At 46.3% G+C, this 22,854-nt stretch overlaps 1 protein-coding gene and 1 long non-coding RNA gene across 11 annotated transcripts in view; one reads left to right on the forward strand and one right to left on the reverse strand.

Moving 5' to 3' along the window:
• Positions 1–911: 911 nt before the first annotated feature.
• LOC111925856 (uncharacterized) lies at positions 912–22,819 on the reverse strand. Of its 5 annotated transcripts, none has more exons than XR_015282661.1 (7): positions 22,309–22,790; positions 19,857–20,153; positions 13,364–13,510; positions 12,133–12,373; positions 3,504–7,185; positions 1,521–1,552; positions 912–1,179 (listed from the first exon to the last, which is right to left on the reverse strand). It is a non-coding gene; the product is annotated as an uncharacterized LOC111925856 (long non-coding RNA). The 5 variants fall into 5 exon arrangements; XR_015282660.1 differs by lacking the exons at positions 912–1,179; positions 1,521–1,552 and adding exons at positions 8,457–9,361; positions 9,756–10,097 and having other exon boundaries at positions 3,362–7,185; positions 13,368–13,510; positions 22,309–22,812; XR_015282662.1 differs by lacking the exons at positions 912–1,179; positions 1,521–1,552; positions 19,857–20,153 and adding exons at positions 8,457–9,361; positions 9,756–10,097 and having other exon boundaries at positions 3,362–7,185; positions 13,368–13,510; positions 22,309–22,819.
• EXTL3 (exostosin like glycosyltransferase 3) overlaps positions 3,110–22,854 on the forward strand; it is a 130,244-nt gene continuing 110,499 nt past the window's right edge. For 3 of the 6 annotated variants that reach the window (XM_086875486.1, XM_086875502.1, XM_086875490.1), the window contains exon 1: positions 3,110–3,212. The gene's annotated coding sequence lies outside the window, so the exon portion shown is untranslated. Of the gene's footprint in view, positions 3,213–21,567; positions 21,649–22,854 lie in introns of all 6 variants that reach the window. The other 3 variants (XM_086875500.1, XM_086875512.1, XM_086875524.1) reach the window with 3 other exon arrangements.

Genomic DNA, 22,854 nt, shown 5'->3' on the forward strand with positions numbered 1-22,854 from the left:
AGGAAAGGAAAGGAAAGGAAAGGAAAGGAAAGGAAAGGAAAGGAAAGGAAAGGAAAGGAAAGGAAAGGAAAGGAAAGGAGAAAGGAAAGGAAAAGGAAAGGAAAGGAAAAGGAAAGGAAAGGGAAAAAGGAAAAGGTCCCTGGGTTGTGCAAATAAATACTGGTGGAGCAGCAGGACATTTTGGGGAGAGAATTTTTCAGGGAATCTCTGGTGTGACACCCTCAGTGAGCTGGAGATGCAGCCATTTCCCTCTCCTGGATTCCAAAGGCTAATCCTTGGGGAATAACAGACATAAACCTCTTAGCTGGCGTGCTGTCAGCGCCTGTTGCTGATGAGCTGATTAAAATGGAGTGGAAAAGACGACATTTGCCCCTCCAGGTGCCCCAGGAGCTGCAGGTGATGGAGAGGAGATGCTCCTGGCTGGCTTTGCTCTTCCCTGCCTGTCTGACCAGACCTGGGATTCATAGAAATGTTTCCAGCCTTTGTAATCTCCACAAATTTCGTGCTCCACCGGGAGGTCCTGACTCCTTTGAAGATGTTGGATTATCTGTGTCCAAGCTGCCACCTGGAGCTGGAGGAAATGGTGCCAGGAAAACCAGATAGAGGCAAAATTTCCCATGAAGGAGCCCCTACCCCTGTCCTTGGTCACTCCCTGGGGACAGTGACAGTGTTTTACTTTATTTAAGCTGCTCAGAACAGTCATTGCAGCTCTGGACATGAGACTTGACAAACACACCAGGAAAACACCAGGATTTTCCTGGGATTTGAGAAATACTCGTAGCCCTCCCCAGAATTTGGCCAAATGTTGATTGGGACAGGGACCCTGATCTCCAGAATCCCATCCCTGCTCCGGGGAAGAAACAGGAGCCTGTAGAAAGACATCATGGGAATAGAGGCTGCAGAATGGGGAATTTGGTTGAAAAAGAAGCTTTTTGAGTCAGAACGAGCTACTGGCAGGGTCTGAAATGTCACTTCATACTTGCAGCAGACACAAGGTGGCATCAGAAAGCCAAGTCCTTCCTGTGAGGCTTCTCTTGCCACGGAAGAGAGACAAGCTGGAGCTCGAGGTGTGCACACACCTGATTGCTGTGCCTTTGGTTTTCCTCAGAGTCCTGCAGCAATTCTCCTCTCTTGTCACTGGTGGCTCTTTTCCAGGTCTTGTCCATGGCCTTGCTTCTCCTGACAGAAAAAATCCCTGGGAATTACCTTATTGGATCTTGGTGCAAACTGGGAATGTGGATCAAGGCTTGTGAGGTCTCACTTTTGGAGTGGGGTTTTAATCCCAATTTTGGGGTGATCCCAAGCAGGTGGGGGTAGGATCATCATCCTGCTGGGATCACTTTTCCTCGGGGTTTTGCTGAGTTAGTGCTTGGCCTCCAAGCAGGATCCCAGTGCTGGGCTCAGCAGAGCAAAGCTCCTGCAGTGCTGGCCCACAGAGGTCAAGCCACAAAGTCCTGTTAATATTTAGGTGATTCTGCTACAGAGCTGCATTAATTACCCACCTGAGGTGCATTAATTACCTTTCCAAGTAGACTGGGCACAGAGGAGATGCCTGTGGGGAAAAGCAGGGCAGAAAGAGTCAGGACTGGGGCTGTGACCCAGAGTCCCCAAACCCATCCTGGCCCCACATCCTCCTGCAACACCCATGGGTACATCCAGCCCATAAATCCATACATTTCCAACCTATCAATCCATCCATTTCCAGCCCATAAATCCATACATTTCCAATCCATCAATCCATCCATTTCCAATCCATCATTCCACCCATTTCCAGCCCAGCAATCCACCCATTTCCAATCCATCAATCCATACATTTCCAGCCCAGCAATCCATACATTTCTGTAACCACAGACCACTCTGTACCTGTGTCCAACGGGTTCTCACAAGGGGAATACTCTGAACCTCGCACCTCCAGCCATGAGTTTCACCCCAGGAGCTGCTGTGCCCCAACATCTGCCCCTCCCTCACCAAACCAGGGCTTCCAGGTGTTTTCCAGAGCTGTTTTAAGACACCTTTTTGGGTTCTGCCTGGGAATGGGCACAGAGAAGAGAAAGCTCTGGAGAGATCTCAGAGCCCCTTGCAGGGCCTAAAGGGGCTCCAGGAGAGCTGGAGAGGGACTGGGGACAAGGGATGGAGGGACAGGACACAGGGAATGGCTTCCCACTGCCAGAGGGCAGGGATGGATGGGATATTGGGAAGGAATTCCTGGCTGTGAGGGTGGGGAGGCCCTGGCACAGGGTGCCCAGAGAAGCTGTGGCTGCCCCTGGATCCCTGGAAGTGTCCCAGGCCAGGCTGGATGGGGCTTGGAGCACCCTGGGATAGTGGGAGCTGTCCCTGCCCATGGCAGGGGGGTAGAATAATGTGATATTTAAGGTCCCTTCTAAATCAAAATAATCTGTGATTCTAAGTTTTTACATATACACCCAAAATAAATATAAATATAAATATAAATATAAATATAAATATAAATATAAATATAAATATAAATATAAATATAAATATAAATATAAATATAAATATAAATATAAATATAAATATAAATATAAATATAAATATAAATACACACACATAAAATATATGCATACATATATGAATATATGATATACATACATACACATACATATATATAAATAAGTATGTTATATTACATATAATATATATAATATATAATATATATTATATATAATATATTATATATTCTATATTGTATATTCTATACTATATATTATATACTATATATTATATACTATATATTATATAGTGTATATATATAATTTATATATATACACACACATATACATACATACATACATATATACATACATGTACATGCATATATACATACATATATACATATATACACATATATACATATATATACATATACATATACACATATACACATACATACACATACACATACACATATACATATATATATATATATATATATTACACCACGCAGCCAGCCAGCGCTATCCATTAACACACCCACCCTATCAGAGCCCCAAACCGCCCCGCGGGTCCCGGGCTCGCAGCCGAGGGGAGCCCCACAGGCAGCAGGTGCCAGCAGAGGGCACCGCGCCCCCGTTTTTGGGCGCCGCTTCCCAGAATGCAGCGAGTGGGGCCGGGGGCTCGGCGGGCTCCGCACGCCGGGCTGCGGCCGCAGGGACAGCGCGGAGCTCCGCGGGGCAGCGCGGCCCCTCCGCCAGGTAAGCGCTGCTCCCCTTCGGGCTCCAGGGGATTATTTCGTTTCATTTCATGCTATGTTATTTTACTGGATTTATTTCCCGATTTTTAAAAAAAATATTTGTTTAGCTTTTTTTTTTTAATTCCCCCCCCGCCACCGTTTATTTGAATATTTTATTTCTTGATTTTATTGTGCTTTATAATCACTCCCTGCCCCACAGGAGGGGCGCCCCGGACTCAGCCGGGGAGCAGCACCAGCCCCTCCCGGGATGGAGGGGACCCATCCTCCTCCTCCTCCTCCTTCCTCTCCCTACCCGGGCTGGAGATGTCCCGGGGGCTCTGCATGTCCCTGGGGCCGGGGGTGTTTGGGGACTGGAGGTTTTTCCGGCGGGATGAAGCCTGGCTGAGCCGGCAGCTGCCTTCTTGGAGGGGGGAATGGGTTTTTATCCAGGTCCCCAAAGTTGGGGGAAACTCGTGCCGGTGGCCCCGGGGTGGCAGCGGCTCCTCTCCCGCTGCGCCGGGATGGTGCAACATAAATCAGGTTTAATGTGGCGGCTGCGATTGGAACAGCGGGCGGGGGCTGCTCTGCCCCCGCTGAAAGTTGCGTTCGAGTTTGGCAATTTGGGCCATGGGGAATGCAAGGAAAATTGGAAGCTTTGGAAGGGCTTCTGTGGCACAAGGAGAAATCCCTGCAGGGAAGGGAGCCGGGAATGGTTTGGGCTGCCCGTAAGGAGGAATCTCGGCGGTGTCGTGATACCTCTCACGGTTCAGCTACGGCCGCCTTAACTCCGTGTGTGGGATGTGAACCGGGAGAGTGTGGGCAGAGCCGAAGGGTTTGGAGGAGTCAGGATGCTCTGGTCCCGGTTCCTTGCTCAGGTCTCCCTTCGTGTCATGGATCTCGGGGTGCTCAGGACTCGCCATCTCTCTCCAGTTGTGCTTGCAGTTGGTTAAAAACCTGGTTTGCACCAAAGCCCCCAGCCAGGGCAACAGCAAAGACATTTTTCCTGAGCCAGGGAGGGAAGTTGGACCCGAGCTAAAGCAAATAAACTCGTATTTCATCATGCTGGGGCTGGGTTTCTTTGTGCTGCACTCTGCTCTGGGCAGTCTGGGCTCCCTCCAGCCCCGGCCAAGCTTCACCTCCAAACGTGCCGAGCAAAGAAACTTCTGCTCCTTCGCGCAAACCCCGCTCCCCGCGGGGGCTGCTCTGTGCTCTGCCTCCCTCGGGCTTTCCTCTGGGTGTTTTTCTCCTCGGTTGCTGCAGGAAGGGGCTTTGCAGGGTTTCTGCTCCAGGCTGAGATGCTGCAGACGTGGGAAGTGTGAGCGTGGCTGCCCTGGCAGGGCCGTGCTGCTGTGCCCAGGGATGTGCCGGCCCCGCGGCCAGCGCTGCTCGGCTCGGGAGGGAAGGGATGCTGCAAAGGAGGGAGAACTCGGGCACTTTGATCCCTGCTGAAAGCAAAAGGTGCTGAGGTGTTTCTCTGCCCGATGCCACTGCTGCAGACCTGGCCAGGTGTGGGCACTGGAGCCCAGCCGTGTCCCAGTGATCACGGGAATGTGCCCGTCCAAAGCAGGAGCTGATTTCAGGGGCGAAGGTGCTGCTTCTCATTGATATGAGACTATAAATGGTCCCAGAGAAACCTTGGGCAGAGTTTTCTCCCTGCTGGAAGAGCCTGTGCAGTCCCAGCAGTGCAGGATGTGTGCAGGAGTGATGAGGAGATGCAGACCAGTGCCATCAAAGACCAGAGATGGGGGAAAAAACATTCAAAATGAAATGATGTCTTGTGCCCTGATGTGCTCTTCCAAAATAAATAAGGGGGGATGTGAGCCTATTGATCCTGTAGCAATGGCCTGGGGGAACCTGTGGCTTCTCTGCAGCGATGCCAGCGCAGAATCTCCTGGTGAGACACAAAATCACTGTCATTCATTAAATGCATTCCATCCTCTTACAAGAAAACAGATTAACTGTAGGTGCCAATGCCTCGAGTTCGTGTGAAATGCTGTTACAGCGGGGGAGAGGGAAGATTTTGACACGTTGCACGGGTTCCATCCATTAGTCATAATATTTCCAGCATGCCACACGTGCTCTCACATTTTCTTATAAATGGATGCATGGGAAGCAAATTCAGAGGAGGCACAAGGGAGCGTGGAGAAACTCAGGTGGGTTTTTCCCCTGCAGGACCCTTTGTTGTCCAAGAGGCACCTCCAGCTCCACTCCATTTGAGGCTGGTGGAGGTGATGCATTTTATTTTTGATACATTTTTTGGCTTCTTTGTACCAGTCTTCCTGCTTTGGAGGGAGGGAGGATGGAAATGTTGCAATTCCTGTGGAGGGGTTTGACATTTTGTAGCAGATAAAGCCAAATGCAGACAGTTGCTTTGATTTGGCTCCTTTCTGCTGATTTCGAGGATGGGATTCAGGCTGGAGGTGGCGCATACATCTCTCATGTCACAGTGACATCCAGCTCTGGTTTTTCTAGCAGATGTACATCTCTGGGAACAGGCTCTTTCCAACTGGTTTTGTGCCCAGAAACTTGAATCAGTTGTATCCAGCAAAAATAAGAAGGTGAGGGAACTTCCACTCCCACGTTGCCGACATCAGTTTTTGTGGCAGCTGTGATTTGGCCACTGGGGATCCCAAAAAGGATTTGGGTGAGTTGAAGGCTCACAACTGCTTCCTTCATTTCTTCTATTTCTCTGTCTCCCTAGGGAATGAGGAAAGGGTTTCCAGTCCCATGGCAGCATTTGTTTTCATTCTATCTGTAGCTGGTCCCTGGCGGGTCCTGGAAGCAGCTGCCTGGAAATGGTCAGGCAGAAGTTTCATGGTTCTTGTAGCAGGACCAGAAGAGGTCCTGGTGTCCCTTCACCTGCCTGAGGAGTGGTGGGCACTGCTGGCTGTCAGATGGATGTTCACATCTGCTGACTGCTCCCAGCCAGGCGTGGCTCTTTCCAGATGTGCTGGTTTTTGGATCTGCCAGGGAGGAGGTTCTGGGGTGTCCAGGGGCAGAAGGAGATGGAGCTGCTCTCGGGGCTCTGTGTCACATCCCTGCCCTTTCTGTATTCCCTTGGAAAAAACAGAGTTTTCTATGGAATGTGGCCCAGGGATGCTTTTTCCTTCTGAAGGAGTCTGAACTTGTCCAGTTCAGCTGCAAAGCCCTCAGCTGCTTGCGTGGGCCACTCTCTAAAAACAAAGGCACTTAAAAAACTCTTATTTTCCCAAAAAATAGCTTTTGGTGGTTGTGACTGTCACTGGGTCGCATTCCTGGTGGTTTAATTATGGCTTTGTTCCTATTAGTTGATAAGGCAATGATGATGATAGGAAATTAACAGGAAGTTGTTAAACTAATTAATTAAATTAATAGGAAATGCTAACGAGCATCTGTCCTTCTCTGGGGCTGCCAGTGGATGATCTCTGTGATTTCCCCAGCTTTGCTGGGGAGCTGGGGGACACAGTTTGGCCATGTGGCTCCACAAAGGGACAATTTGCCGGCCAGCCAAGTGCCCGGCGTGGCGAGGGGAGCATTGAGCTCCCAGCAGGAGCTGGCAGCAAAGCCAGGCTCGCTTTCCACTCATCTGTCTGGGAGGTGGGAGTGTGTCCAGAGCAGGGGAAACTCCTTATTCCTGAAATGCAGCAGAAGGAGGAAGTGCTGGCAGCGATGTAGAGGGGCTGGAAGGAGGCAAAGAGGGTAATGAAAATCACTCATCAGCCCTGATGTATCTCCAGCGTGGCTTAGGAACAGATCCACCTTCAGATGGTATCAAAATGGTAAAGAATCCAATGTTCCTGGCTGCCTTGAGTGACACTGTCCTCATGTGCTGTGGTCCTGTCCCAGACTTTCACTGGCTCTGGCCTTGGTTTGCCAATCTTGAGATTTTCTCCAACCAAAAATCAGAAAACTCTGAAAATTTCAAACAAAAGCCCAAGCAATTCTTTCTCTCGCAGCTTTCATTTCACAGTTCACCTTCCCTTCTGGCTGTAATTCCTGCTGGGGTTTCTGGCTTCCTAGAGAAAGGGTAAAAAAGAAAAAAGAAAGCAGGCATTTAATAATAGATCAAAAATGAGATTACGCAGTAAGTCAGCCCTCCCCTCCCCAAAATGCAACCAAAGAAATTGCAAATCACCTTGAAAACCGAAAGGAAAACAGTGTAGATCAAACCTGATGTTAAGTATGGATGAGGTGTTTATATTTTATTTAATGGCTGTGTGCTGTCCTAGAACAGCCACCCTCCCCTGAATTTCTGTTTGTGATTAATTAAACACTAAAGATGAACTGGGATGGGGAAAATTCAGTGGACCTCCAAACGGGAATGCAGGGGGGCACAGGCTGGCACACCTGGAGACAGGCACAGCTGCTGGTGGCTGTAGTTGGAGGTAGCTCCCAAAAACCTGGAGGTTTAATGAGAGGCTCCTTGTTGTCCATTCCTGGTGACTCTGGATGCGTTCTGACCGTGTTTGGTGGAGCGGTGGGGTCACCGTGGGAAGGGAACCAAAAGAGCCAAAAGAGTGGGTGCCAGCAGAAGTGCCCTGATGGAGTGAAGAGGTGATTATTAGTCATGGGTAATTAGTCACCAGCCAGGCTGCCCTGGGAAGCTGGGCAAGCCCCAGCCTGGGCCAGCGCTCAGCCAAGGCTTGATGAGACACGACTTCCCTGGAAAGGAGGCTTAGCCCTGGCGCTGGGCATCGAGGCTGTCAACCCCGGGCCCGCTCTTGTTTGCTGTAAATCCTCCGGCTCACTCAGGGTTTGGGTTTGGTGGGGTGTTACCACAGGCCACGTGGGAGGGTGGGAGGTGGGATGTGGGGAATGTCTCCTCCTGGATGATCCCAGAGGTCTCCAGACCCAGTGTGGATGTTGTGTATGCCGGGTGTGTGGGCTCCAGAAGCCTGGCTGGGAGGAGGAGCAGGGGCAGGTTCTGCCTCTTGCTCAGTGTCTCCACCAGACAGCAGAGGACCTCCAGCATGACCCCTCTGAGGTCCTGTTTGCACCCTTGATGAGTAAAGTATCAAGAGGGACACAAGGCATGGAGAGTCCTCTCCCAAGTTATCCTTGTCCAGCATGGATAACCCAACCTGGGTCATGCTGTGGGGATGAACCTCCACACAAAACCATGTCAGAGGGGCTTGGAGCAACCTGGTCTGGTGAAAGGTGTCTCTGTCCATGGCAGGGGGCTGGAATGGGATGGACTTTCATGTTCTCTTCCAGCACAAGCCACTACATGTTTGTTTGATTCTATAAAACACAGCTGTAGATTTTTTTTTCTTGTTAAATCACTTACTTTTAAGCACAGGAGGTGTCACAGCCCCTCTCTGTGAGGAGACGAGGCTGAGGAACCACATCCATCGCAGCTCTGGTGGTGAAGGCAGGGTAAGAAGAGAACAGGAGCAGCAGTCCTGTGCTGGGTCTGGCATGTGGGGCTGTGAATGTCCTCCAAGGGTTGCCAGAGCACCAGACAAGGCAGAAGTTGCTGGAAATCACCACTCCCGTGTGTGATTAGCATCCTCTAGGGTGCTCATTTATCTTCTCTGTCACCTTCTTGGTCTCAGCTTTCTATTTGTAGAGTTGGAGAAGAATCTCTTTCATTACCTGCTGGGATGCTGCTCTTCTTGTTTATTCCCCAGAAGGCAAGAGAATTAGATGTGCCAGAGCTCAAACTTTAGAAAAATAAATAAATCCAGACTTTGGAAGCAACCACTTGGAAGCAGAATGATCCTTGGCACGAAAATGTTTGTCTTCCACCTTTTTCTGAGACTGGCTGGAGCTAAAATGCAGGGAGAAGACGGGGCAAGGTTTATTTTCTTATAATTTCAAATATATTCTGAAAGCTGAGCAGTTGGAATTCCCTTTTTTCCTTGAAGTTGCTTTGCCAGGTTTGGGTGGAGGAAACCAGCTGAAAGCCTTGCCTTGGTGGATGTGGGATGGAGGCAGGAACACGTTTATTTTCCTTATTTACCTATTTTTGCCGGTGAGGCCCTAAGGCAAACAGCAAAGCCACGGCATGCAGGCAACAGGAATGCTTTCCTCTCCCAATCCCTTTTCCCAGCACCAACAAGACCAGCAGCGGAGACACGCAATTGAGTCAGCAATGCAGATGCCATCAAATGTCTGCTTTATTCCAGAGCATGAATCAGAGCAGCGTCACAGCCTCGTATCCTGCATCTCCTGATAAGAGTGCAGTTACCTCTGAGGGAACGAAACACAGAGAAATCACATTATCCTGCCTCTTGCAAGCACCCAGAACTCACTGGGACCAGCAGTGCTTGTTTTAATGCAACTTCTGCTGTAGCACGTGCAGACTGTTATTCTTTAAAATCCCACATCCCGGAGCCAAAAGATGTTTTATCATTTGTTAATGTGTGACCAGCGTGGCTATATGTACATATGTATGCACGTGAATATATAAATATGAGTGTTTTCTGGAGCACAAGCTGCTTGTGCTAAGCCCTGTTAAACCAGTAAGAGCAGCGTATGCCGCCAGTCCAGGTGCTGGTTGCTCACTCTAGGTGTTTTTCCAGTGTATGGTATCCCAGGAGAAAAAATGGGTTAACTTCATTTAACTCTCCAACCATGCTCTTACCTCCAAAACCATCTTAATTTCCAGGCTTAAAGTCTTTCCCTTTCAGTTTGCTGTGGGAATCACATGAGGAAGTGAAACCCTTTATCCCCAGAAGTTCTCTGCTTCTCCCTTGCAGGACTTTTCTGTGCCCAGCTCCGTTTCCTGCTGTTGTTCCATGGGGACAGCTTCTGGCTCCCTCCACAAGGGTTACGTGTGGTCACTGGCTTTTGCATCAGTTGTCTCTTTTCTCCTGGTTCCAGGGCACCAGCTGTGTCCTGTTCCTGCTGCAGTCCCCATCCTGCACCCGGCCTGAAAAGCCTCAGTGGGATGGCAGGAGGCCTGCACTAGTGCAGTTTACATCCCCTAAAAGCAGACACAACAGTGAAATTTTGCTAAAATCTGTCTGTATTGCCCCCAAGGGATGTGTAGAGCTGTTTAAAAGACATTTATGCCACTGTGGTGGTGGTGGAGGCAGAGCAAGACAATTTTCACCTCAGATCCCTCTTTTGAGGGGCTTGTTTGTTCTTTGGGGTTTTTCTGCACCAGAGACTACAGAAGTTGAGGGGATTAAAAGCACTTCTGTGGTTTCCCATCTGTTGATTTGAGGGAAAATTAGTTCAAATCCACCACCCTCAGCTACATCATAAATCTCACTGCAGAAATACGGAGCCTAGACATTAATAATTAGGAGCTTGCACAATAAAAGACTGAAATATTTCACAAATGACACACCATCTTTTGGTCCAGCTGATGCTGGGCAGAGATCTGTGTGAAAGTTCTGTGCAGCCAAGGTGCAGAAGTTCTTGCTCCCATTTTTGCCTCCCAAAGTAGAAGAAAATGGGAAGGAAAAATCAGGTTGCGTCCCCAAAGCGTTCACTAAAGCTCAAGTATGGGAGTTTTAAGGTTTCCCCCTATTAGGAAGTGTTTGTATGTGCTGAAAGAAAATGATGCCAATTAATAGTTATCTTTTCCCAGCTTCCCACGTCTTGAAATCGCTCCAGTTCAGCCAAGCTGCTTCCTATCAGACTTTCACAGAAAAAAGGAAGAATCTGCTGGGCTGTGACTGAACATGAGCAATGTCACTCCCCAGGGGTCTGTGTCCCAGAGGTTTGAGGGCTGCAGGAAAAGGGCTGTGGGCCGTGAGATGACAAATGGAACTCCACAGTTGCTCGTTCATGCTCCAGCAAAGTTTTGTTTTGGGTTGTAGATATTTCCCAGCCACGAAGCTGAAATCTCAGCAGCTCTGATGTGAATATTCTTCACCTTTTTTTGTTAATGCAGTTTGAAGTAATTGGAGGGCTGGTGGTATTTTGAACAATTTATCCACCTGGGAAATGATGACCTTGGATTTATTCAATCAAATATTATCAAGATTAAGAGTGAAAATAGCTGAGCTTGTCAGTCACAAGGAATTGTCTTGCAGCCTGGGCTCGAATCCATCACCTGAAACCAGGAGACTCTGGCAGGATATTCTTCATTCATCAGCAAGAGGCAACGCAGCAAGATCATTTAACTGTAATTCATCAATTTATCAGGCTACTCAATTAAGTGGGGGCTGGAGAGAGGATAAAGGGAATGATTCTGTCTGTTGTAATGAATCTTTGACCACCTGAGGACTTTTCTTGCTCCTTGCTCTTTTGTATTTTGTGTTGCCTCGAAGACCTTGTTAGAGGAAAACAATCACGATGGTGGTGCAAAGGGAGGCTTAAAGAATTAAAAGGATTGATGGCTTAGAGCTTTTGCTCTACCTGGGTTGTCACTGGCCTGGGCCTGACAACCATGATCTGAAGAAACCCTGGAGAATCTCAGCTGGACTTATGGAAGAACGTGACTGCAGTGAAACTTTGTGCAGCCTGGATTAAAGGGATGGACCTCTAGGTCCATCTCAGCTGTGTTCTTCCTGTGTCTGTGGTGCAACCCCAAGCTCTTTGGTGAAGGGTTTGGGAGTGTGGTACAACTTCTGAGTGCTGTGAGGGGTCCTGGCTGGCATCAGCTGCCCTGGGACATTGGCAGTGTCATTCTGGTGCAGGCTGATGCCAAGAAGCTGGGCTGGGGGGGTTCCTTTATCAGTGTGGTACTTTAGACATTTGGCTTTTCCCAAGTTTATCCAAATACTGATTTTTCTGTGTGGTTACACCTAAATCTTTAGGTTGTTTCACTGCTTGGGATCTCTGCTCAGATCTGTGGCACAATAACCAACATCTGTGTTATTTTCTTACAAAATGAGCCCAAATTTCACCCAATCCCCCTGTATGTTTGTGCCACCCCAACAGCTTCTGAACCTGCCAGCCTGTTTCAGGTAAGCCCGACAGAGAGACACTGTGCTGGAGGGTAGTGAAGGTTGTGTAAGCTCATGAAAAACAGGCAGCAAGGCATGAGGGCTAGCCCAGGTACTCACAGAGCCTCGGGGAGGGGTGGAGCTCCAGCTGCTGCGTGAGCGGTACCAGTCAGCCCCGAGGAGGCAGCGAGATCTTCCAGCTGTTCCATGGGATCCGTCAGCGGGGGCCCTGAGCTGCCCTGGCACACCTCAGGCCCGTGGATGCCCATCTCTATTTGCAATAAAACTGGTTTTCAGTTGAAATGCAGTGGCAGTTTGGGCAAAAGTAGCCCGGAGTGAGGTGTAGCTGCTCGTCTGCTTTCTGCAGAAACACAGGAAAAGGCTTTTGAGCAAGTCCAAGAGCTCCAGGTCAGGAAAGCATTTCCTCCTACCTGGCTTTCTCACGTGTCCTGTTGTTTTCTTTCAACAAAAGCAATAGAAAGGGAGAATTCATTTGAATTTAATGCTAAAAAATCTCCAAAAAGATGAAGCAAAAGGAACTGTTAGAAAGAGGGGTAGGTGGAGATGAAAACCACTTTTTCTCTCTCGCTGTCCCTCGCACACACGTTATACATATATGCAGCCTGATCTTGTGCTATACAGGAAAATAAATTGTAAAGGAGACAATACAAATCAGGATGAAAGGGGAGAAAAAAAAAGAGGATTAGTCAGGTCTGCTCTGCTTATCTGAACCGAGGGGGAGCCTGCCTGGTGCTCCTGACAGATTTTTTAAGGAAAGATAATGCTTTGGGTTGATGACAGTTTATGAGATAGACTTGGAGGGGTATGAAAATTGCTGGTAGGTACTTGAATGGCTCTGACTGCACGGAGTGAATTGGAGTTGAGTCGCAACAATTTCCCTAAAGCTGTGCAGATTAACATAAAAATACCAAGGAAGTCCAATCTTTGAATTTTTATCTGCTTCAGTTTGAGAGAGTCAAATAGGGGCATTACAGAAGTGCCATCCATTTGAATCGATTGTTGCTGCAGCTTTTGTGGAAAGGCTGCATCTGGGTTTATTGATAACGTTGTTGAGGTGCTTAGAAACACAAGTGTCTCGGGTTTATTTTCCCTTTGGTAACTTATTCCTGTTTGTGGCATTTTGTTAAGGTATTTTTTAGTTCTGGTCTCCTCTGGAGATCTCTGCTGAGCTGAGCATTGGTAACAGAGATGTTACCACCTGTGCATCTTTTCTACAAGAGTTTGCCGTAAACCTGGATCTATTTCAAAGCTTTCTTGTAAATTTTAAGGTAATTTTATTTGCTGGAGGAAAAACTGAAATGAAGAAGAGAATCTAGGAATTGTGATTTACCAACCTTTTAGTGAGGAGGCTTAGCTAGGTGCTTCTTTATCTTGGTTAAACCACATCAGCTGAAATTCAAGTTTAGTGGCCAAAACTTCCTGCTGATCTCCATTGTAGCATCACTTCACCCATTTTACTTCCTCTGCTGCTCCCTGCCTGCAAGGAGAAGATATAAAATCAGTCTCACACATTAAAGAAGTAGCTTTTTATCTGAAGTTTTAGGTTGTAGATGTGTCCTGCTGTTGAAGAAACACAAGGGAAATTCCACCTACTGAGGGGGCTGTGTCACTGGAAACCTTGTGCTCCTCTGGTTTAAAAAATTGCTTTTTAGGAGCTGTGGCCAGTGACTTCACCATTTTGCCTTTGTTCTCATCTTTATAAAACTAAGGAGGTGGTTGTGAGAATTTGTCATTGGGTTTAGAGCTCTTTGGAGATGAAAAGTGGTGGATAACAGCTCCATGTGTATTAATGCCATAGATTCATGCGATGAGCGTGTTTCACAGCTGAGTTGCAAAGCCCAGCAGGTTGCAGTGGGCTTTACTTCACTGATCTGCCCCAGCTGTGCCAGCTGTGCCACCCGCATCACCTGGGCACCACAGCTGATCCATGGGCTGCAGCAGGGAGCCTTCCCCCTCCACACTCCCCCAGCGCTTCCACCGGCCTCCTGCCGCAGCGCACGCCAAGTTTAAATCTGGTTCTGTGTTTCTGGCTTCCTTCCTTCAAAATGTTTTCAATTTTCTTGGCTTCAACTGATCCCAGTGGCATCGTTTTATGATGCACTTTATTCTACAGCTTCAAGTGCAATAACACTTCTAAAGTTGAGCCTATTTTTAATTACCAGAAAAAAAAAAAAAGGCAGAGCATAGTATTGTTCTGTCACTGGTAGTGGGAGAGAGGGAGGATTTTTCTTCATCTTTAAATTTGATTGAATTTAAATCTCGACATACGTAGTGGTTTTAGTGGAACTTTGCTGTAATTGGAAGGGCAAATGGTTGTTTGCTCTTGCACTCTTGGGAGCCAATACTGGTATTGACTGAATGAAAGCATTGCCAGTGCTGGGGATTTATGGGGAGGGAAAAAAGGGATGGGAGGAGGACAGTGGCTGTGTTTGGGTTGTGTGAGTGTCCTCTCCTTGGCAGGTGGGTCAAAGAAAATGTTTATGAAGTGTTTTTGGCCACTTTTCATTTTACTTGTGCATCAGCTCTTCCTTTGCATGAGAATAGGAATTAATTTTGTTTCAAGTTCTGGAAACCTGAAGACATGCTGAATAGGTAGAAATTTGTTCTATTTATAGGCTGCAGAATTTCTCTGTACAATAAACCAGTTTGTTTTAATTTAAACTATGTATTCAGCACATTTAGCTTAATTTTATTTAACTACAAGTTTGACGTCCTTTTCATTGTTTTTTAAATTTGTGACATAAACCCAAAGTACAATGAAAAAGTCAGACTAGTCATTAAGAAACTTCATTTACCATTTCAAACATCAAATGTGTTGACTTGCATAGTTTATTAATTTTTACAAATGCCCAAATGTAAAAATAGGACATCTTTGCAGTTCAGGCAAAAGCTTGATTTATGGAGAAATGTGCCTTTGTTCTCCACCAGCAAAAATCAGCCTTTCACTAAAGGAAAAAAAAAAAAAACAAACAACCCAAAAAATGCAAAGCAAGAGGGTTTAAATCAAACAGAATTGAAGTATTTTGCTCCTGTTTTGCATGAATAAATCCTGTATTAAAGGCAGGATGGTTGAAGAAGGATTGGCAGGCAAGTTAGCAATAGTGTTCCTCACAGGCTGGTCTCAAGCCTGGTCTTAATCAGGGTATTGACTAACGATGGAGCAGAAATTAATGAGATTTGGAGGTGTCATCAAAAGAGGAAAACCAGCAGATCCCAGGAGAAGAATGACTGACTTTGGGACCATTTGTCTGTAAGCAAATGTGAGTTCTTGTAATGCAAACTCTGACAGAAAGCTGGGAGTTCTGTGTGGGAATTGGGATGTATTAATCAACCATGGGATAATTCTGATGTCCTGATGATAAAGGTACATTCAGGGATCACATTTGTCAACTGAATTATTCCCACTGGTGACAAAGGAATGTGAATGCCACTGCAACAGGTTTCAGTGAGGCAATGCTTAAAATGCATTCTGCATTCCTTGTCCATAGGAGAAAGATTGATTCCAGCTGGAAAAGGTGCAGCGGAGGGCATCTGCTAGAAATGATCTGGAGAACAGGGAATCCTGCTCCCTAAATGATTAAAGGGACCTGGATGGTGAGGTGGTGACAAAAAAATGGCAGAGAAAAATTAGATTCCTTCTCTGTAAATAGCAGAGAGGGAGAAGAGTTCTTTAAGTTAAATGACAATTCTGGCACAAGAACAAAAGGCTCTGAAAAAGTTTAGGCTGGAAAAGAGCAGAATAGCTTCAAACCAAGGGAGCTGCTTGAAGAGCCTTCTAATGGGAATTATGTAAAGGGCTAAAAACCCGATTGCTGTGAAGATGGAGCCTGATAAATGTATTAATGGGATTATTCAATGTGGTTGGCTTCAGAATTAAGGGATCAGACTCTGGATTTCCGGTCCTGCGTTTTTGCAGGTACACTTAAGAATCCTGCAGGTATGAGAAAAAACATGGAAGGTTGACATTTTAAGAACTATTTTCACTCTGATTCAGCTTGGAGTGGGTTTTGCTGTTTTGAATGCACTAATAATTGAATTGGGTGAGCTGTGGAAAGGAGCAAGTACCTTCTGAGTTGGGAAGAAGAAGCTGCCACCTGCTTTCTTATTTTAGCGGTCGGTTTTGGCGGCAGGCCTGAGCTACACAGATATATATTTTTTAAAATTTAAAGCCTTTTGTATAGTAAAGTTAGGACTTGAAATAGATTGTGCTCAAAACAGTGACAATTATTTATTGTTATTTATCATTGCAAGGTGTTTTTTAAAAACCTGCAGCACTTAAGACACACGAGTGTTTATTATCGATCCCGGCGTTCTCGTTATCGATCCCCATTTTCCCCATTTACAAATAGTCCCCAGATTTCTGGTTGCTTTACTAAAATCCCAGTAAATAAGACAGAGTGCCTTTTTGTCAGCAGGCCATGGTTATTTTATCAAAGACGGGTGCCAGGCTGTTTTAGCACGGTGTAACTTTGATTTCACGGGCATTTTGTGCTCAGGATTTCCATGCTTTTTATGTTTTGATTCAGCCTCAGTTCTCCAGCCTTGTCTGCCATTCAGAGCTGAGTCTTGCTCACCTTAGAATATCCTTAGGGAAGTTCTGCCTGGAGGTCTCCATGATCCCAGAGGGACACAGGGTATGCCTGTGGTTACAGGAGAACTTCAGATGCGCATTCAGACACGGCTGGGATGTCAGAGCTCACCCTTCCTTCAGCCCCACACTCTTTCACCCAACGGCAGCATCTCTATTCAGCCTGGGGGCTTGGCCCTGACTATCTCCAATCTCCAGCGTGTTCTCCTCGCTTCCCACGTGTGCTTCTTATTCACTTTTTCTATTCAGGATGCAAATGGCAGATGGTTTTTCTTTTTTTTTTGGTTTCAAGGTCTTCTCATCTGAGCCTTTCAGCCATTCAGCCTCTCAAACTGGTTCGCTTAATTACCTCAACTTTTTGAAACTGAAAACCTCGCAGACCTGCTTTCATTTTGCTTAAACCGAGTCAATTTGTGGAAAATAGGCTTGAATTGAGTGATCACAAGTGGCTTTTATTACAGCATCCTCACTATTTGCCAAAAGTCTCCCACAGAATCACCTCTCGTTTGCTCAGTGCCTGTTTTGTTCTGAGGTCTGTTGGCTCTTACATCCCGGACTTACAGAGCCCCACTGTTGCTATTTGTTCTTCCTTCTAGATCAGGAATTTAAGACTCCCTTATCAGCCAGTTCCTCAGAGTATTTCTTTTTCTCTCTAGCCATTTTTAAAAGCTCTCTGCACACATCCAAGCTCGATGGTGGGGTCTCCAGCGGACCTCTAGCACAATCCCAGCAGACAGCCTTTTACAGCCTTTTCCCAAAGTGACTCTAATCCAGAACGATCGTTTTATGCCTGCTATCGCTTTGGATTTTTAGCAAACACAGATGATTCACTCAGTTCACAGAAAGAACTGTGGAACAACATCCCAAAAGATTATTTAAATGGAGTTTTGGGAGTGGATTTGGGGTGACCATGGGTAGTGTGCAGGCTCCAGGTCTGACTTTGGTGTGGGGCTTTGAGGGTGGGTGTATTCCCCAGCCACCTGCAGACATGTTTCTCAGCTGCCTTTACTACAGGATGATGAACATTTCTAACAGATTGTTTTCCTGACAAGGAAGAATTATCCCTGGTTTACACTATGGGAGCTGAACCTGGGGAGAAATGGAACAGCTGCCTTAAACACACAGGTCTGTGAGAGCAGAGTCTGCTCTCCCCCAGTTGTTTCAAGCACTCTCAGCAATCTGGCAGCTTGTCAAGGCCCCTCAAATTGTGTGGACTCGAGGGTGAGCTGAAGTGCTGGAGCATCACAGCCTCAAATCTGGTAGCCTGGTGCAACAAAGCACGCGCTGAAAACGATGCTTTTGTACTTTACCCAACTGCTTGCTTTGCAGTCACTTTTAATTTAAGTTTAGACAGTGTTGAGCTCTTAATTAATAAAAAAAAGTGCTTTTGGTAGACAAGAGTGTAATGCCCTGAGCTGTGCCATGGTTACAATATGTAGTGTTTGGGGATTATGTTATAGACAAGCAAAACGATTGTTTCTTTTTAACTTCTGTTTAAATATGGTTCAAATGATGGAATATTTAGTAGAGCAGAATAAGCTGATGCCTGCCAGCTTTTTCATACCAGTGGTTACCAGATGTGTCTGCATTTAGAACCCCACCATCTGTTCCAGGGTGGAGCTTGGGGCTAGTCAAGGTATTTGGATGTGTCTTCTTCCTTGGGTATCTCTGGAAAACTTCAAAGCATCTGTGCTGAGATGAAGGGGAAGCAGGGTTAGCTGTAATACTCCAAGAATTCAAGGGAATTTTCCAGAAATGCAGCAGGGCTTGGAAGGGGAAGGAGCCTTGGGGAGAGAGGCAGTGCTGGTATTTTGTGCCGTTGTTCAGCCGTTGCCAAGAGCCAGGCAGAGTTTTGCTTGGCTGTCACCAGGCTGGGCTGCTGCTTCCTGCTTTGGATTCCATCTTTCTTAAGAGTCCATGGAATTTCCAGGAGCATTGTAATATGGAAGTTTCTTAATGGGATTTTAGAAATTATTTCTGTAGATAAGTTCTATTTAGATAATTTCTTTTGATGCTGAATTGGTGCAGAATTACTGTGAGCTGTTACAGAGCAAAGGGAGAGAAACCTGCTCTGCCTTTACCCTCTCCCACCACATCCAGTTCCACCAAAACCAGGAGTGACCCATCACAATGAAATTAATTTTTGGTTATTTTGGGGATGGGGAAAAACATATTTTGATCAACAAACTACTTGTGAAAAAGACTCACCTAGTAATGGTAACAGCCTTTGGTTGACAGTGATCTAAAAGGAAGGAAAGCTGCACATGCCTGTATCCATCCAGTATCTCATGGTTTATTTGTCACCACTGTCTTCATCTCTCAGAACTTAAATAATTGTTGTTGCAATAGGAAAATGAACCTTTCAGAAAGCTTCTTGTGAAGAAAAGAAGTCAGAGTGGTTATGAATGGTTTTATAAACAAATCATTGTGGTAATGGGGTTGGAACAAGATGATTTTTAAGGTCCCTTCCAACCCATACTACTGTGTGATTCTGTGATAATACAGTAATTTAATTAATTTATCCAGAATGTTTGTCCCTAATCATGCATGTGGCAATGTAATTCGACATACTCGGAGTGTGATCCATAATATTCCACCCCAAACAAAACCTTCTGCTCCATTTCTCACCCAATGATTTTTCTTTTACAAAGGCAGGTAAAACGAAACCAGTAACTGCGCCCTCATTAACAAGGGAACAGGCTTCTCTTTTCCTCATCCCATTTAAGCACCAGGCAGTGTCCTCCAGCATCTTGCCAAAAGCTTCCACTACTTTTATAAGCTTATTTTCTTTTGCTATCAGGAACTGGTTCCTCTGTGCAGGATGCTGGCAGTCCATTGTGTTTGCTCTTTGGATCCCAGCTGGGGCTGCAGTAGGTCCAAAGCAGAATTAGGATTTGGGAGGGAAGGGTCTGTGTGTCCATTCCTGTGCTGACATTTCCATTCCTGGGTGTTTCATTTCATGTTCCAGCCCTTGCCATGCTTTATGGCAAGTGGGGTTTATTGTTACAATACTCCTTGTGCCCATGGGGTCTTCAAAGGGCTTTATTTAACTCTGCTGAGATGCCTTTACCTACCACTGAAATGCAGCTACTTAAGCTGCAAAGCCTGGCAGCTGCTCCAACAGCAGGAGCACGACCAGGCCACTGCTTTTATGTCATAAAATAAGAGAAGAAAAAAAATTTCCATATCCATTAAAAAACTGCAGGGAAAATGTAAATTGTCAGAATATAATTACCTAAACTGGAGTTTGGCCAGCATTCCAGATTAACATTTCCTCTCGTAAAGCCGTGGGGTACCTGATGGCCAAAAGCAGTCAGAGTCTCAGCAGGATTAAAAACTGAGCTTTGCTGTGTGGTTGTTCCATAGTGGCTGAGAGATGTAGATAATCTATTTAGCACCTACAGCACCCTGGGGCTAAAAAGTGGCTGAATCCTATGAAATCCGATAGGAGTGTCTGAGGTTAAGAGTGCGGTCTGAAAACATTCCATGGAACTTGTAAAATCCGCAGACGGTCCGACCTTGGTACCCTCTCCTGTGGAAGGGAGGAGAAAGAGATTAAAAGAGATGTACCAAAAGGATCGCAGCAGGGAAAAGATGGAAGCTCAGCGCCCTCCCCGCCGTCGTGGCTCCATGTTTTTCTGAGGTTTATTTCAGGCCGTGGAAGTGTGCCATGGAAATGTGCATTAGCTGGCTCTGAAACTCCTTAATACCTGTTTGCAATGACTCAATGTAATTTAGAGCAGATTGGAGACACCAGGATGCAAGGCATGCTCAGGAGGAGGTGGGATGAGGAAGAAGGAATGTGGTGCAGGTAAGGAAAAGAGGGGAAGTGGGGACCACTTAGGTGGAGAGGATGTCAAGGTGTGATGGCATTCACTGTGTTCAGCTGCAGCTGCCAAGTGTAGGGTAACTTGAAAGGTAATAAATATAAAGGAGATTCCCAGCCTGAAATGATTCAGAGGTGTCTAAAGAAGTTCTGTGAGCAGAATCCCACATAGGTTTGGGTTAAAAGGGACCTTAAAACTCTTCCAGTCCCACCCCCTGCCATGGGCAGGGACACCTTCCACTATCCCAGTTTGCACCAAGCCCCATCCAGCCTGGCCTTGGACACTTCCAGGGATTATGGGGCAGCCACAGCGTCTCTGGGAATTCTATTCCAGGGCCTTACCACCCTCACAGGGAAGAATTTCTTCCTACAGGTTGAACAGAAGGCCAAGATCTAAACTGTAGCTGCTTTTTAGGTGGCTTTGCTTTACATCCGCACGTTTCCCTACAGCAGGATTAGTGGTTTTAGTCCTCTGCCCTGTCAGCTTCCACTCAAGGTCATCCTGGATTTTCCAAGTCTCTAACAGGACTGGCAGTCCTGTTCCTTTGGGAAAACAGGTTTGGAAGCTGATAGGAGTAAAAGGCTTTTCCTTGCCAGGAAAGTGTCGAGCAACTTTATCGGCAACTTATTTTCTTGTTTAAATAATTATTAATCACAGGTTACAGACCCTGCCCTTTAGGATCCGTTTCTGATGTGGAAATTTTACATGTATATGAGAAAATAAAAGCCCAGAATGGCAGAAAATGTGAGAAATTAGTGTATTTGAATACAGTAATTTTTCTTTTGGGATGAGGAGAAGGCAGCGGAGTAGTGGATTTTTTACTTGGTAGAAGTGAAGTTGAAAACTACTCTTTAAAACCAATTCCTGTTAGAGGAAGAAGGGGAAACAGCAGATTAAATCTGAAGGTATCTTTGTCAATATAATCTGTAATAGCCTTGACATTGCTTCCTGAAAGGGAGACTTGCCAGACCGGCTGCTGATCCTGACAGCTTCTTTTCTTTTGGGAGCTGGGAGAAGAATTGTTCTCCGGAGTTGTCCCTGAAGTGAACATTTTCCATTGGTGTTTCTTCCTCATTGAGGACCTGAAGGGATTGATTGTCTCACTATTTCCTCCCGCAGAGCTCCAGGTACACCAGGGTGGAATACAAAACCCCGAGCCGTGGCACAGTGGGAACAGATGTGTGTGGTAGGACAACGTGGGTATGTTCAGTGATTCGAATGTTAATTTTGTCTTTATACTGTGCCACAGTCATAGTCTTTTTTTTTGAAATTTTTGTCCTGATAAAATATAAAAAGTATTGTTTCTCTGAGCCTTTGAACCTGCAGTACCTATTCCTGCCCTTCCATACAGCACGTTCCCTGTGGCGAGATTGGATTTTGTATCCCTTATCAAAGGGCAGACCTGTGCCCCTGCCTCACCTCTTGCTGGTTTTTCATCTCAGAATAAAAGTTAGTTTTTCCTTGCATTCTTTACACGTGTGTAAATGACTGCTAAAAAGTGCAGAGCGATGGAAAAGTGGTTTTTCGCCGTTTTGAAGTGCTCATGTTTTATTAAAGCTGAGATTCCTTTGTGGCCAGAAACACATCACCCTTTTTACTCCTGGAGATAAACCCCCATTTCTTCCTGTGAAAGACTATTTCTCCCAAAGTTGTCATTTTGTGTTTTGGTGTGGGATTTGATTGCCATAGATACAAATGCCTTTCATTGAGGTCCTAAAATAGAAAATTAGAATGCATAAACAGAGGGCTGGACCTGTGTGATGTGGTTTTGTTGTGAGAAGATGCTGGCACTGTTACTTGCCTTTCCCCCCCAACCTTTATTTCTTCATTGCTTTTTTTCCCTGCTTTTGCTTCACTTACCATCTGTTGCATGCTATGTTCGGTACTTGTCGCTGATTTCTACATGGCTCCTCTGACTTCAGAACATTTAACGACTGATGCTGTTCACATCAACCCTCCAGCGTGGATCTGAATGCTATATTGTAACAAACTCCAAACCATTGTGGTCTTTTAGTATCTGCAGATCAGTTTCCGACAACACAGTTGTTTTCCTGACTCCTTTTGCAGGCACCTGGACGTCTCTCAGGGGGTCAGTGGCAACCATTGTGTCCACATCACTTCAGGGCTGAGGCATGATGGAGCTCCATGGGGGCATCGACATGGGCTTCTTGGGGGATACACATCACTGCATGTACTGACTGAGCTCCAGGGGGACACTCTGCCGGGGTTTTAGGGGGACACAAAGCGCTGCTTGCCCATGGGGCCGGGCTGCGGCTGTCCCTTCGAAGCAGCATTGTACACTGACAACATGGCGGCTCCTCCACGAGGGGAGCGGAGGGTGTGAAGGACGGGCTGCGCGCGCCTGCCTTTTAGGCGGGAAAACGCGCCCGGGCGCGGCGCGCGTGC

Source organism: Cyanistes caeruleus, chromosome 2, assembly GCF_971803275.1.
Source record: "Cyanistes caeruleus chromosome 2, bCyaCae1.hap1.1, whole genome shotgun sequence".
Taxonomy (NCBI): domain Eukaryota; kingdom Metazoa; phylum Chordata; class Aves; order Passeriformes; family Paridae; genus Cyanistes; species Cyanistes caeruleus.